The following is a 14117-nucleotide window of genomic DNA, read 5'->3' as shown; positions in this document are numbered from 1 at the left end:
AAAAAACTGAGGAAAATACACTTTTCATTTGACTTTACTGTTATCATTCCATTTTAACTCAAACAAAACAATAAGTAAGCGTAGTCAAAATATGAGCGATTTGGCTATTTTTAACATATAAAGTGAAATTGAATATTTTAAGGCTAGGATTTGTCTACCTCACAATATCGTGTCAGGCACCATTACTAATGATTTCATAGTCTTATAGCAAAAGCTTAAAATTATTCAGGTTTTAACATGAGGATGTAAACGCCATGCTGATGCAGAAAAAGATAAATTCATATATTCAGGGTTTCTATTGTATTTGTTAATGTATTATATATTGATAATTAATTCATTTTGATTGTAGATCTTTTTTTGTATCTACTGAATTTGTTCACAACATTCCTTTTTTTTAGCATTAAATAGCTGCCAAACTGCATGCACACTTGTGTTGTATTTCAATGGCTATTGGCTATGTGTAGCTTGGCAGCTGTTTCATTCATGGGTATTAAGTTTGGTATTAAACTGCACATTTTCACAGATGAAAAGTCGATCTCGTCAAAAGTTCCATTTGTATCAAATATAATAAAGATAGTTTATAATATTTTATCAATATATTTAAATTCAACCAGTAACAGATTACAAATGCATTCGCTTTCCTAGAAAATAAGTAGGTTCATTCTAAATAATGAAACTTACCCCTCCACTGGAATGTCCTCCACTAGAATGACTTCCTTTTCCTTTATACCCTTTGTATCCCTTCCTATATTTTCCAGAGGCCGCTATAATTATCATAATATTGATTAAGCATCTATATCTATCACCGAAGTCGTTATAATACCGTATACGACAGATAGCTCAATTGCTTTCTGAGTAGAATTTCATTCAACATAAACTTTGGAAACAGTCTTTATTTGATTATAAGATACTTGCGTGTAAGTTTCAAAAAAAAAGTTAGGTTTGGTAGATTATAATTTAAAACCTTATGTTCTGAAAGGCACATTTTCAAAAAAATACCCTTTTTCAAAAAACAAATGTTTCAGTACAACAAAAACGTTTAAACCAATGCAAAACTAATATTTACCTTTCTACGAAATCACCGTAAATTCATTAATGTGAAGATACTGTAGATAACTAACTAACATAAATTAAAAAAGTCAGTAGCATATTTATTAATTTAAAAGTAAACATATATTTTGAAACGAATTCTGTTGATTAAAAGTAACTAAAGGAAACCTTTATCAGTACTTTAGCAGTAATGTTTACGACAAAAACAGACTACATAGTTATACAGTGTTTGAAGAAAATAAAACGATAAAAGAAATTCACATGACAGTTCACACAGAGACATCTGCAATCTCTGCATTAGATACATTGTTGTTACTTTCTTTCTACTTACCAACTGGCATTGTAACTGAGGCCACCATCAACAGTGCAACAAGGACTATGATTCCAAATAACTTCATGTCTGTCAGTAAATCTTACTTTACACTATTCACTTGGACGATTTTTGGAATGCTGACGATGAGCATGATTCAATACTAGTATATATATACAGTGTGATTGAAACAGCTTGTCGTTTCATATAAGTAATTACATGAACTTCATATTGTTTCAACATTGATCCACATTTTATTGAAATGTCAAAACCAAAATGTAGGGAAACCCTGCAATATGTATTGTACAAGTATTTGCATTTAACATGTTTTGATGTATAATTACATATTTATTTTCTTATCGCGCGTATTTGAAAAAAATTGTGTAACAAGAACTACATGTATTTTATATAAGAATGCTTTCTATGTATTTGATACATTTTATATACGTATTGATGTAATTTATTATTTCTTGAGACTCAACTTTTTAAGATCACATTTGTCAACATTGTTCATGATTGATACAAAACATCGGATACGGAAACTGTGATAGTGGAGGCTATTAAATACACACAAATGATTGGTTAATGAATTTAAATAGGTTAATGTTAAACATCAATCAAGCAGTTGTCTCATGTCACAAAAAATAAAAGGACAAACAATCGTTATGTTTCTAATTTGAATATAATGATATTACGAATAACTTAAGACAAACAACGAAAATCAATGAAATCTTCCTTTTCAATGTCACAATGCATATAATTAACAACAACTATTTAGCAATACAATCCCCCAGTGTGTGGAGTGCAGATATTATAGACGAAACAAACTTAAAAAAAAATATTCTGCTTGAAAATCAAGTGGGAAACTAAATAGATATTATAGTATATGTTGTATATAATATATGTTGCGTAATAACAATAAAGACATAGATATTGGTAGCTACATTGTATTCTAAATAAGCATTTCTTAAGGACCCTTCACTTTTATGGCATTCATTTAAATTTGATAGATTTAATACTCGATTTTTATATGAACTTAATCTCATGTGTCATTAAGATAAGCAGATAGTACGTCGTCATCATATTTTTGTTGACACAGGATGATTTTGTTAATTGGCCTAAAACGTCCAGAAAAAAAAATCAGAAATGCCACTGCAGTATTCTTCATATGTTAATATGAAAGCTTTTTATAAAATAATTCATACTATAACTATTTTAAGATTAGGTGTTCTTTTTATTTTCAACAAATTTTTGTTCATATGTTTCAAACGAATTTTTTATTTACAGTCGAAGAGACAATTTTGGCTGGTCAACAAGGATATTTGATTGTGTTGGGGTTCGTGTTTATATGACGTGAATCTAATCAATTATAGTTCACCGTACGGCATTCAACAATGAGAAAAACCAATACCATTTAGTCAGTTATATAAAGGATCGAAATGACAGATGTCGAACAATTAAATAAGAAAACGAAGGGCATAAATTATAAAATTTCAATTTACGAGAAACAAATATGACAGACAGGAACCAACGACAATCATTGAACATCCGGCTCCTGACTTGGGACACGCACATATATAATTTTACAGTCCAAGTCTCTTTCCTCGTCCAATAGTACAATACATTTTCATTTTTTTTCTACCTTTTACAGAAATGCAAGTATTCTAAATTCCATGCTTAGAGGCTGATTACAGTGATAAGTTAATCTTTGTTTCATAAAAAATAATTGGTAACATAGATAAAAATATGTTGATTAAGGGGATACTACTATATCTTTGAAATCATTTACTCTTATTCAAAATTCTATGAAACCGACATCTTTGGAATACAGACAAATCATCCCAAAGGGATATTTAAACTCATATGTCAAAGACAAACTGTAAATGATATAGCAAAAAACCGAAAATACGATCAACAGTCTGCAAATCACAACATACAAACAAATGATTTAGCAAAACAAACCCCATCAACAACCGGTTCATCGTAGGTGCTCAGGAAGGATAAGTTGTTATGAGCACCAACCATCAATAAGGGAAATCATGACAGAAAATTCAAAAGCTAGAATATCGTTTGAACAGGAAGATTTATACCCAAAAAGCAGACCCTGCTAGTTCTATATAAAAAGGGAAATTCGGACGATGATTCATCTCTTTGTTCGTAAACTTTTTATCTTAACAAACCCTCATTGTCAAATTATAGATGTGAGTCAAGATATGAGGCAGACCTAATAGGATCTGCTGCATCCTTTTTTAAAAAGTTTGATGGGATAGATTAATTCAACAAAACCACCATAGGTGGTCTCATATCAACAAAGAAACCAGTCGTCGAGAATAGGAGCACAGTTTGTTCCCATTAAATATATACTGTTTTTTGTTGCAAAACATGTCCTCCAAACGTTAAAAATACGTTTTCAATCAAGCGTCTTAATAGGTATTGGATTTTCAAAATATTCTAGACACGATACACGAGCATCACGTAAGAGAAATTACTTGTCAAAATTCGCATCTAATGCAGTAAAATTGGTACCATAAGTGTTATGAATATAAGTGCTTCACGAAACTCTTTCTCGTCTATTAATACTAATTTTATCAGCATAAAGGCAGTCCACAAAACAGCTCACGTCATAATAGATATTGATCAACACGAACCCAACGAAATTCGAGGGTTATATCAGGTGCTCTAAGCCATAAGCCGTTCCTTTGCCAATAATTGATATTGGTCATCACAAGTAGAAATCCGGTACATGGACAGTCAGAATGTTACAAAATAAAAACGGGAGTATAGAGAGTAAAGCAAGTGGATCATATTCTTTAACATATATTACATAAAGGTAAGACGTAACATTAAAAAATAAATATGAATTTCATAATTTCATAAAAAATCTAAAACGAATAAAATATTTATCCACCACTCGACCTTAAAATTTACATTCATGTCTGAAAAAAAAAACAGATTAGGATCCTTATAGGTTGATGTTCATATTCGTATTTATATAATTATTCAACATATAGTATAAAACAATAAATTCTTCATTATTCACACAGCCCAACATTTATGAAACTAAGGTAAATCCATATAACGCTGTGTAAATAGACTAATCTTATGTTGCATAATCAGTACACTTACACAGCTGCTTATATTTATTATTAATAACATACTAAACGAAATTCCAAATTGTTTTTCTTCTTGAGCGTTTCGATACAAATTTAAATGAATTGAACACATAAGGAAAGCTTTGTAGACGAATATGAAATTATTCAGTATCATAGCCTTTGTTTGAATTACGATATTACCAAATTGCATCGCGACGCCACTACCACGAGAGCAACAATGACCACAGTACTGAATGACTTTCTTTTAGTCTAAAAAGCTGACTATATGCACACTTCACTTAAAATTGTATTGGATTGTCCGACGAATAGTACCAATCTTGAATGTAAGCATCTGTGAAAATGCAATGAGGATACGCCCGAACAGGGTATTAACTACATATATCTTATTTGTATCAATGTCCGGTTGTGTCAATAACGAAGATTTATTTGTGTAATAATAGTCATAATCATGTTGAAGTCAATATGTAAACCAGCCTATACGGATCTAAATCTATTCCTCATATTCTCGAATGGTTATATTACCGGATGCGATTTATCACTTTATATTGTGTATGAGCAAAACAGGAAATAACTAGTGGAACATGAACGTCCTAAACAGGAGACTAAAGCGAGAGCAACACAAACAAAAAACAAAAATGGGGAGTCAATGTCAACTGTGATAAATGAGTGGCACGGATGAGCCGCTGCTCTTGATCATTTTTTTCATGCTTGATGATATTTGATAAGGTCGAGATATTAATATGAAGTATATGGTTACTGATTGAAACATTAGGACCTGAAACTGATCAAATGTCGATTTTTGTCTAAGATGCGGTTAAAACTAAAGTCATAAATGCATTAGATAGTTATCAAACCTATATATCTCTTCGTGTAATAGCATAAGCATGATAGTTTTAGGCCTCACTGTGATTTTGAGATGACAAAAAAGCAATACAAGCGATGTTCCTTTGCTTTTTGTGTTTTTTGCTGTGCATATACAGATTTTTTGTCAAGGATGGTTACCCCATATGCTTTCTATTTGGTAGATTGTTTTCGTAATTAATTTATGATAGGTTATTTATTCGTGTTATTCAAAATATACAAAAAAAAAGATTGGGTTCTCAGTCTCTCAGCTCCTCTTGCCTTTACTCCAAATACCAAATACCCCCCACCCCTCCTCGAAAACAGAATTCTTAAATGGGATCAAATAAATATAATTATCAAACATTACATTAATGCAATTTAGATAAATGACATATATGTGAAGGGTCCTAAACAAATGCCCATTTTGAACAATAACCAATATCCACGGTCACTATTGTTCTAAAGCAACATATGGATTATAATGTCTCTTTAGTTCGTCTTTTGCTTTTAAATCAGAGTAGTTTCTTTCTTGTGTGTGTTTCGTCAGTTCACTTTCTGCACTTAATACAGTTGGGGATTGTATTGATAAACAATGGCTGTTAAATATATATATTGATGACATTAAAGGGATAGTATTACTGATTTTTAAATTCTATCTTAAGGTGTAATACCACCAAATCATAGTACGTCACATCCGGTTGCATACGAAAATAGGTCGAAAAAAAATATTCCCTTGAATTTGACAGTTGTAGGTAATTGATCCTACAATTCATTGCAGTAAAACATTTCTGGGTCATAAACATATATCTTGTGTATTTCAAAGCACCATTATTTTTTAATTTGGGGTTTCTATAGAATATTTTGGAAACTTGAGGTTCATGGTTACTAAAGCTTGTAAACAGGTTAAAAAAGGGGGAAAATTTGATTGGTTAACTTCCAGTGATGGTTATTTTCTTATATGCAATGAAATTTTATGTGAAATTTTTTTCTATAGTACTGGACAGGATAAAACTTTACTCATGCCAAGTATTTCTTTATTTGAAACAAAGATAAATTCTGTACAATTTTTTGAAAAGTGCAAATTTAACAAAGACTAATAGGGGAAAATCAATGGTGGTATTACACCTTAAGTATTTGAAAGTGTTGTTCATGATTTCCATGAATTTAAACTTTTCGTGTCCCTTAATCATTTGTGAAATTGAATATTTGTTTTTTTTTTAGTGTATACCATAATTCTCTTTTTATTCATTAACCGATCATTTGCATTTATTTACTTAAGGCCGCTAGCACCTTCTTTTATATCCGCTTAATCTTACATCAAACATAAACAAATTCGACCGAGGCGCTCCAATGTTGAGGCTGTACATGGTAAAAGGGTAAAAATTAGAATGAATACATTAATCTAATAACATATATAAAAATATCAATCCAATGATACATAGTTCTAGTTACACATTTTTTTGTACATAAGCAGATTAATTTCAAAACACGCAATCAGCAAATTATTACGTTTTTCTACATCTCAAACCATGTTATATGTAAATACAATGCATATTATAAGGTTTCCCTTGATTTTGGTTTTAAACAAACGTTGTTAAACATGTTGAAACAATATGAAGTGGCTGTGATTTCTTATATGTACCAACCAGCTGTTTCTGTCATACTGGATATATAAACACTGGTATTGAATCATACTCATCGTCATCATTCTTAAAAATCGTCAAAGTGAATAATGTAAATTAAGCTTTATAGGCAGACATGAAGTTATTCGGAATCATAGTTCTTGTTGCTCTGTTGATGGTGGCCTCAGTTAGAATGCCAGTTGGTAAGTAGAAATAAGCAAAAACAACAGTATTAATTGTCGAGATTGCAGATGTCTCGACTGTCATGTGAAATCTTTTTTATATTTTTTTTTATATCTCCTCAATCAACCAATAATCAACAGAACCCATCTGAAATTATATGTTTGTTTAAGTAATGTTTACAGTTTTCAGTTGCCTTTTGGTGGGGTTCGTTTTGCTACATGTAGCCATGGTGTTATCTGTCTTTCATCGATGCCTTAACTTTGATTGTCTCATAATAATTTATCCCCCTTTCAAAAATTAACAAATTTCCGAATGTCGTACTAAGCTCTTCCAATCATGCAAATTAGTATTGTACAGTATCATTACATTAACGAGTCTTCAGTCATTGAATTCAAAGCTAGGATAACCATATTCAATGTAAATCTGGACGCGAACGCACTAAACCAAAAATGCTATATGAATAGACAAATACATATTACTGACAAATATCTAACTAATTTTCGTTCACAGGCTAATAATTGTTTTTCAATGGTTTTAATCATTTTTGGTGTACTGAAACTCTTTCTTTTGTGCCAAATGTTCTTTTTGAAAGTGTGCGTTTTAAAACATCAACATATATTAAAAACAAATAATCAAACCTATTCTTCAATTATTTTTTAATGAGACTTACATTTGTACATTCAAGTAATTTATCAGTTAGTGTTGAAATTGTTATCCAAAAGCAAATCAGTTATTCATCGTGTATTGTATTTAACGACGCTGGTGGTAGACAAAGATTTATTAATCAATATTATGATTATTACAGCTGCCTCTGGAAAATATAGGAAGGAGTATAAAGGGTATTAAGGAAGTCATTCTAGTGGAGGGGAAAGTGGAACGTTTTTTATTTATTCTTTGATTTACGGAAACAGTTTTCATTTCATTATTCGGAATAGGTCTACTTATATTCCAAAATTCTTTGACTGCTTTATTTAAAGTATGTTGATAAATGTTTAAACCATCTTCATAGCATTTGACAGAATGATAGAAAAATTAAACAGGATCGACTTTCTATACCATGCATAACACACATGAGGGAGATAGCTGCCAAACGCCACAACGTCAATCGACATTAAAATGCAACATGGTCTTCCAGTGTGTACAATGATTTACAATCACAATGGAGCATACCTAAATATATAATGAATGAACAGATGAAAATATTAATCTATCTTTTAATACATCAGCATGGCATTCTTAAAGTCATTTTCGATTTCGTTTTCGTTTAAGGAAAATTGGAATGATAACAGAATAATAAGTCTGAAAAATACCATTTTTTTTACATACACAAAAGCTTGTTTTCCGAAGGTAGATGTTTGTAAAATATATTTTAATATTTCTCTTCAAAATGAAAACTTTTTCAAGGATATGTATAGTTTCTCAAATTTCTGAAGAATGCAACATTTCAATGTTGTAAAAATATATTTGTGTATGACGAAAAATTTATGAAAAAGTAAGAACTGGCTAATGAAACATGTCATACCTTTTGTTTAATTGACACAAACAGTATGAACTCGTATAGTGTTTAGTTTGGTGAATTGCAAATTTACCTGTTTTCAGATAACAATTTTTTCATGTATAGGAATAAAAATATATTTTCTGGCTCAACTTGAAAATTAGAAATTTCCAAAAAAGTAAAATTATGACACAAAAGTATGCAGTTATTATCTATTTTATCAAATTAATATTGGTAATCAAGAAGTGAATGTTTTAGACTCGTATAATTTGTACAGATGAAAGACAGAAAAATCAAATCGTAACAATAATTGTTTATCGACAAACAAAAGTTATAATCTTATTAATTCCTAATTATTTTCCTTGCCGTTCAAAGACTTATTATTATATAATAAAATCTGTCATTCTCACATAATACACACAGGAAAAAGATAAACAAACAGGAAATGTGACGGAATGATGACTTATTCCAATCCAGATTGATCAACAATGACCAGTCCATACATTGTATCAAAATATGTGTTTAGGGTAAGTTCGGTAGAGAGAAAATGGTATACGTTTTTTTTAAGATAATTGCTTGTAACTGTGTGCAATCAATAACCAACCAAACTTTCTACTAGAATTACACAACACCTACTCTATCTGTTTAAGCATAGTTTTCTGATCTCTAACTAGCGCATTAAACTCAATCCAAAATAAACTCATTATACATTCCCTGGCTTAAACATGTGTACCCCAGGCGTGCGTTTCGTCCAAAAAAGACTCATCAGTGACGCTCGAATCAAAAAGGTTAAAAAGGTAAAAAAAAGTACGATGTTGAGGAGCATCGATGATTCAAAATTTCGAAATGTTTTGCCCAATAAAGCTAAGATAATCTATTTCAGAGGCAAAAAATCCTTAGTATTTCGAAACATTCAAAGTTAATTTATAATTATGACCATATCAATGATTATACATGTCAACACAGAAGTGCTGACTACGAGCTGGCGATACCATCGGGGAGGACAATTCAAGCAGCAGTGGCATCGAACCCGTGTTTGTAAATAAGCTCATCACAGATACAAGGCTTACAAGTTTGTACGCCAGAAAATTTGAGCTTAAAAAGTCAACAATTTTAATTACCTTATTCTACAAATTCGACTCATTAAAGCGTTATTGATTTTGAAAAATTAAACAGATACAAAGCTAAATCATTTCATTTCATTACATACTGCATAAATCTTATTTTGATAAATTCAGTGGTATTGTCATACAATACATCTAAGTGAATCGTGGAACAGCAAACATCGAATTCCTTCACAAAGTGTTATCACATATCATAACAACATCAATCAGTTCCTCGACTAGAATAGACATTTCTTAAAATATATCTTTATTTTATTTTACAGCACAACGTTCATGGTGGTAAATATCGCGGTTACCATAAGAGGGGTGGAATTTACAAATATAGAGGATGATAAATTGAAACAGAAATCAACTTTTTGCGTGTTTGAAATGAATAAAATGATAAAAAGGTTTTTTTTTCTATTACTGAATGTCCTATACCAAGATTGTATTTATGACAAAGGAAAATAGGGTGTTTTCTAGTGTTAAAAAAGAAACGCATTTAGTCTTGCTATTTCTTCTTAAAAATCTTCGTTTTTCATATATATACTTACTTTACATTTCATATAGTTACAGTAACTTCGGTTAACAGTTTGAAACCAAACTAAAGCACGCATGATGGTATGTGTTAGAGTAACGACGGAATTTACATCAAATAACTCTGAACATGTGTTCTACTTATTGTTTCAATTCAATGTACAGTACAGACAGAAAATTCTGAAAAATCACCAGAATTCTAAAGTGGCCATTTGATGTCAGACCTAGTTTGTGAGTTATTTACCAAAGTCTACTAGGGAAGTTAAACATTGGTAAAGGTTAACTTTTCGTAATCAGTCTTTATGTTTCTATCTTGTGTTGTGTAGATTGTTGCCTCTATGTCGGTTTTCGTTTTTGTCATCGCGTTTTCAGTTTGTCGTCGACTTGAGTATAACAAACTCTTTGGTATACCCCGACTCTCTTCTACATGAGGAAAAAAGAAAAAGAAAAAAGAAAATATCTAATATATTCCTGCAGTCGATTCCAGAATATCACTGTACATTTTCTAAAATTATATAAAGTAAATGATGCACATGCAAAATCTTCAATTGCTATTTATTCATTTATTTGAAATGGAATGCTTTAAAATGTAGCAATGGTAAACGGAAAAATTGCCGTAAACTATTTAAATAAAAAATATAAACTGCAAAGGTAAATAAATGATACAGAACATCAGTACATATAATCTATACACCAAACCAACCTTTATCAGGGTGTAAAGTTGACACTAAATATTTATCTTTTAGGACGAGACGTTCTTTGACAAAACATTGACTCTGTTTTTTTTGGCTCAGACCCCTTGGACGTTTTACAACGTCTGAGTAGCAGCTACACGCTCTTTGATTTCGAATCAGTTAAAAAAAATTTAGTTGAAGTTGATATATTATCGCTAAGGTAAGAAAAAATTATTATATCAAAATTCAAACCGTCTCGTTTGTCAAAGATTATGTAACTTCAACATTTGTATTAGATTTTTGGTATTCAAATGTTTTGGCCTTGAGTAACACTGAAGTGACATTAATTGTCGAAATGCGCATCTGGTGCATTAAGATTGATACCGTTTATATTATTACTGTGATGACCACTGGAGTCAAATTCGAGGTATATGTCTTAAAATAATCCTTTTTTTTTTAATGGTCTTTCGATAAATCAGTATTTTTTATATTGATTTTCTTAGTTTGAGTACGATAAACGTATTCGAAAGTTTTATGACCGCAAGACATGTGGTCAACTCTGTCGGTTGCCGTCGCTAAAATTTCTACTTAGTAATAAAAATTACAAAAAATACCCTTACTTAATATACAAAGAAAGCTATTACTTTTGATAATATATATTTTCGTTTAGGATTTAACAAAAAAAGATTGGTAGTCAGATGGTGACTAGATATATCCCTCTTACTCTGGATTTATTTCAGTCAATGTATTGGAATAATCAGTTTTGTAATTCGGTAATTTACTTGATTTTCGGTTGCCTTACTGTTATCTGATGAAAATGTAGTTTACAAAATATTTGGACCACCACACACACTGTGCTTATTGGAAGACTACTGGAATTTACTCTCACGTAGTTTTGAGTCATGAAATAGTCCAAATGTTATACGGGAGGCAACTCTTGATATTCATCTCATTATAGACATAAGAAAAACATCGTTTTTAAAGAAAAAAGTCTGTCGCACGGGAACGCACAAAAGGAAAAATTAAAAAAGATTCCCATCCTTTCTCAACATCTTCCCTAATCATTTAAGCTATGTTTGAGCAAGTTACCGTGTGTATAAAAGATTCAAGAATTTTGTTTAAATAGTTTTAGTAAAGACACGCCGACTTGGAAGATTAATTTTAGAGGACAACTTAACTCGATGATATGTATTAACACATTTTCATTGACTTTAAATCTAACTTTTTCCATTTTATAATTATTCCTTGTCACAAGTGTATGTCCGTACTCAAATAAATTGATAAACCAACAAGTGCTTAGAAAGCATGCCACTTTGATTTGTGTCCGTCTTTAGTAAAAAAAAAACTAAAATATGATTATTTCCCTTTTGCCACCAAACGATAACTGTAAAGGCTATATATTGGTAGGACAAAAAAGGAGTATCAGGGAAAAAACATCATACAATCTTTATTTATTAGTTGTTATAGGCTTTGAACTAGCTTTCAGTACTCTAAGATCTGTACCTTGTGTCTTAAGGTGGCTCACCCCAATAAGGATCCCCGGTAGAAAATTTATTTTCACATATTTTGAAGATCATTTTATGTTGAATCCAAAAATATTTATTTTTCGATTTATGTCTAAATTTTGCCATTTTCTAATTTCAGTTTCAGGCTAAAAATATTGGTTAAATCGATTTTTCGTAAAATTTCCCCGGTGATTTTCTTCTTAAAAACAAATATGTCAAAGCTATGAACTTTTCGAGCATTTTAAGGTAAAATCAAATGGGGGGCGCCAGGCTTTTAAAAAAAATATGGACTTTTGTTTTACCCCATAAGGTCTGATTTCAAGGCACTCCATGAATTACTTTTTTGTGACTTATCTATTGATTACTTTAATAAATTAATGCGTTCAATTATATCAATTGACGATATCTGAATATAAAATTGTTTAACGTGTAATTATTTGTAAGTACAAAGTCAAATTTAGGTTATTTGGGTGAAATACAGTAACTTTGGCAAGCGTGAGTTGTCTCCCTTTAATTTGGCGCCAAAATCAGACAACAGAAACTTCAGGGTCGCCATTGTTCTGATGAAGACGACCATGTACCAGAATAACAGACATAGTGGCGAATATACAAAGTTGAAGACAGAGTTATTGCATATAAAAACATAGATTTTAAGATTTAAGACAGCTAAATATTATCAGTATCACGAAAAATACAAATAGGGAGGTTGTCTCAAAATACTCGCTGCTCCAGAAATATCTGCGGCTGAAAACTTCCATGAGTTTAAAGATGAATGATGCTTGCTTTACATTGCATATTCGTAATGACTGGCTATCCTTCTGTGTTCATTTGACCTTAAACCGACAAATTGTGAATATGTAACCTGGTGGTAAAATATCGGTGCCAAAAAGTATATATGATTGTTGAATTTGTTGACAAGAATATAAATGGCCTAATTGTAAATTACAACTCCTACAGTATAAGCAATACATTTTATTGTTCGATACGTCATGATTATAATTTGTTAACAGTTACCCCCTCCCCCCTCTTTTGGAAAAACTTCATCAGGTCCAGTGTCTAGGTACAAACATAGGACTGTCTAATTTACCCAATAACACATACATATGAGTTCAAGGTCAATCTTCCAAACTCACATATCTATTTTGCTTAGTATATGAAATACAAAATTTGTGAATCCCATATCCCAAACAGGGTGTCGCTCCCTGACGGAATCAAAAAGCAAACATAGGTATGTTATTTCCGGTGGTGACAGCTTCAACAATGTATTAGTTTGTGATAAGGTCAGTTTATGGGTATCCACTAGTAATAGGTCAACCATATTTGGTATGCAGTTGCATTAGCATTGGCACATCTCATTTCCATGGAGATTATTTGGTCCCGTCCCCTCAGTCATGGTCTATTAACTTTGAAACTTTTGCTTAGTTTACATGTATTAGTTTGTGATTAGGTGAGTTTATCGGGAACAACTAGTGGTAGCTCAATGACATTTGGTATGTAGTCATATTAGCATTGGAACATCTCATTTCCTTGGAGATTGTTTGGCCCTGTACCTTCAGTAATGGTTCATTGACTTTCAATATTTTTCATAAGTATAGCTATTGTAATTCAAACATTTGCATTTTACCTACAAAATAAAAAAGGCGAGACATATCTCTGTGTTAACATTTTATTCTTAAAGATTA

At 31.1% G+C, this 14117-nt stretch overlaps 1 protein-coding gene and 1 long non-coding RNA gene across 5 annotated transcripts in view; one reads left to right on the top strand and one right to left on the bottom strand.

Moving 5' to 3' along the window:
- The window catches only part of LOC127716592 (uncharacterized), a 233060-nt gene that overhangs the window by 90482 nt on the left and 128461 nt on the right, over window positions 1–14117 (bottom strand). Inside the window, exon 1 of one of the 4 annotated variants that reach the window (XR_007989025.1) lies at window positions 1382–1451. The exons of the other annotated variants lie outside the window; for them this stretch is intronic. The gene's annotated coding sequence lies outside the window, so the exon portion shown is untranslated. Of the gene's footprint in view, window positions 1–1381; window positions 1452–14117 lie in introns of those variants that run through there. 4 annotated transcript variants of the gene reach the window in all.
- On the top strand, window positions 6990–10112 carry LOC127716595 (uncharacterized). The gene is made up of 3 exons (XR_007989032.1): window positions 6990–7141; window positions 9040–9143; window positions 10004–10112. It is a non-coding gene; the product is annotated as an uncharacterized LOC127716595 (long non-coding RNA).

This window comes from Mytilus californianus, unplaced genomic scaffold, assembly GCF_021869535.1.
Source record: "Mytilus californianus isolate M0D057914Y unplaced genomic scaffold, xbMytCali1.0.p SCAF_9, whole genome shotgun sequence".
In the NCBI taxonomy this organism is placed as follows: Eukaryota; Metazoa; Mollusca; class Bivalvia; order Mytilida; family Mytilidae; genus Mytilus; species Mytilus californianus.
The sequence above is the reverse complement of the archived record's forward strand: the minus strand, read 5'-3'. Positions and strand labels throughout refer to the sequence as shown.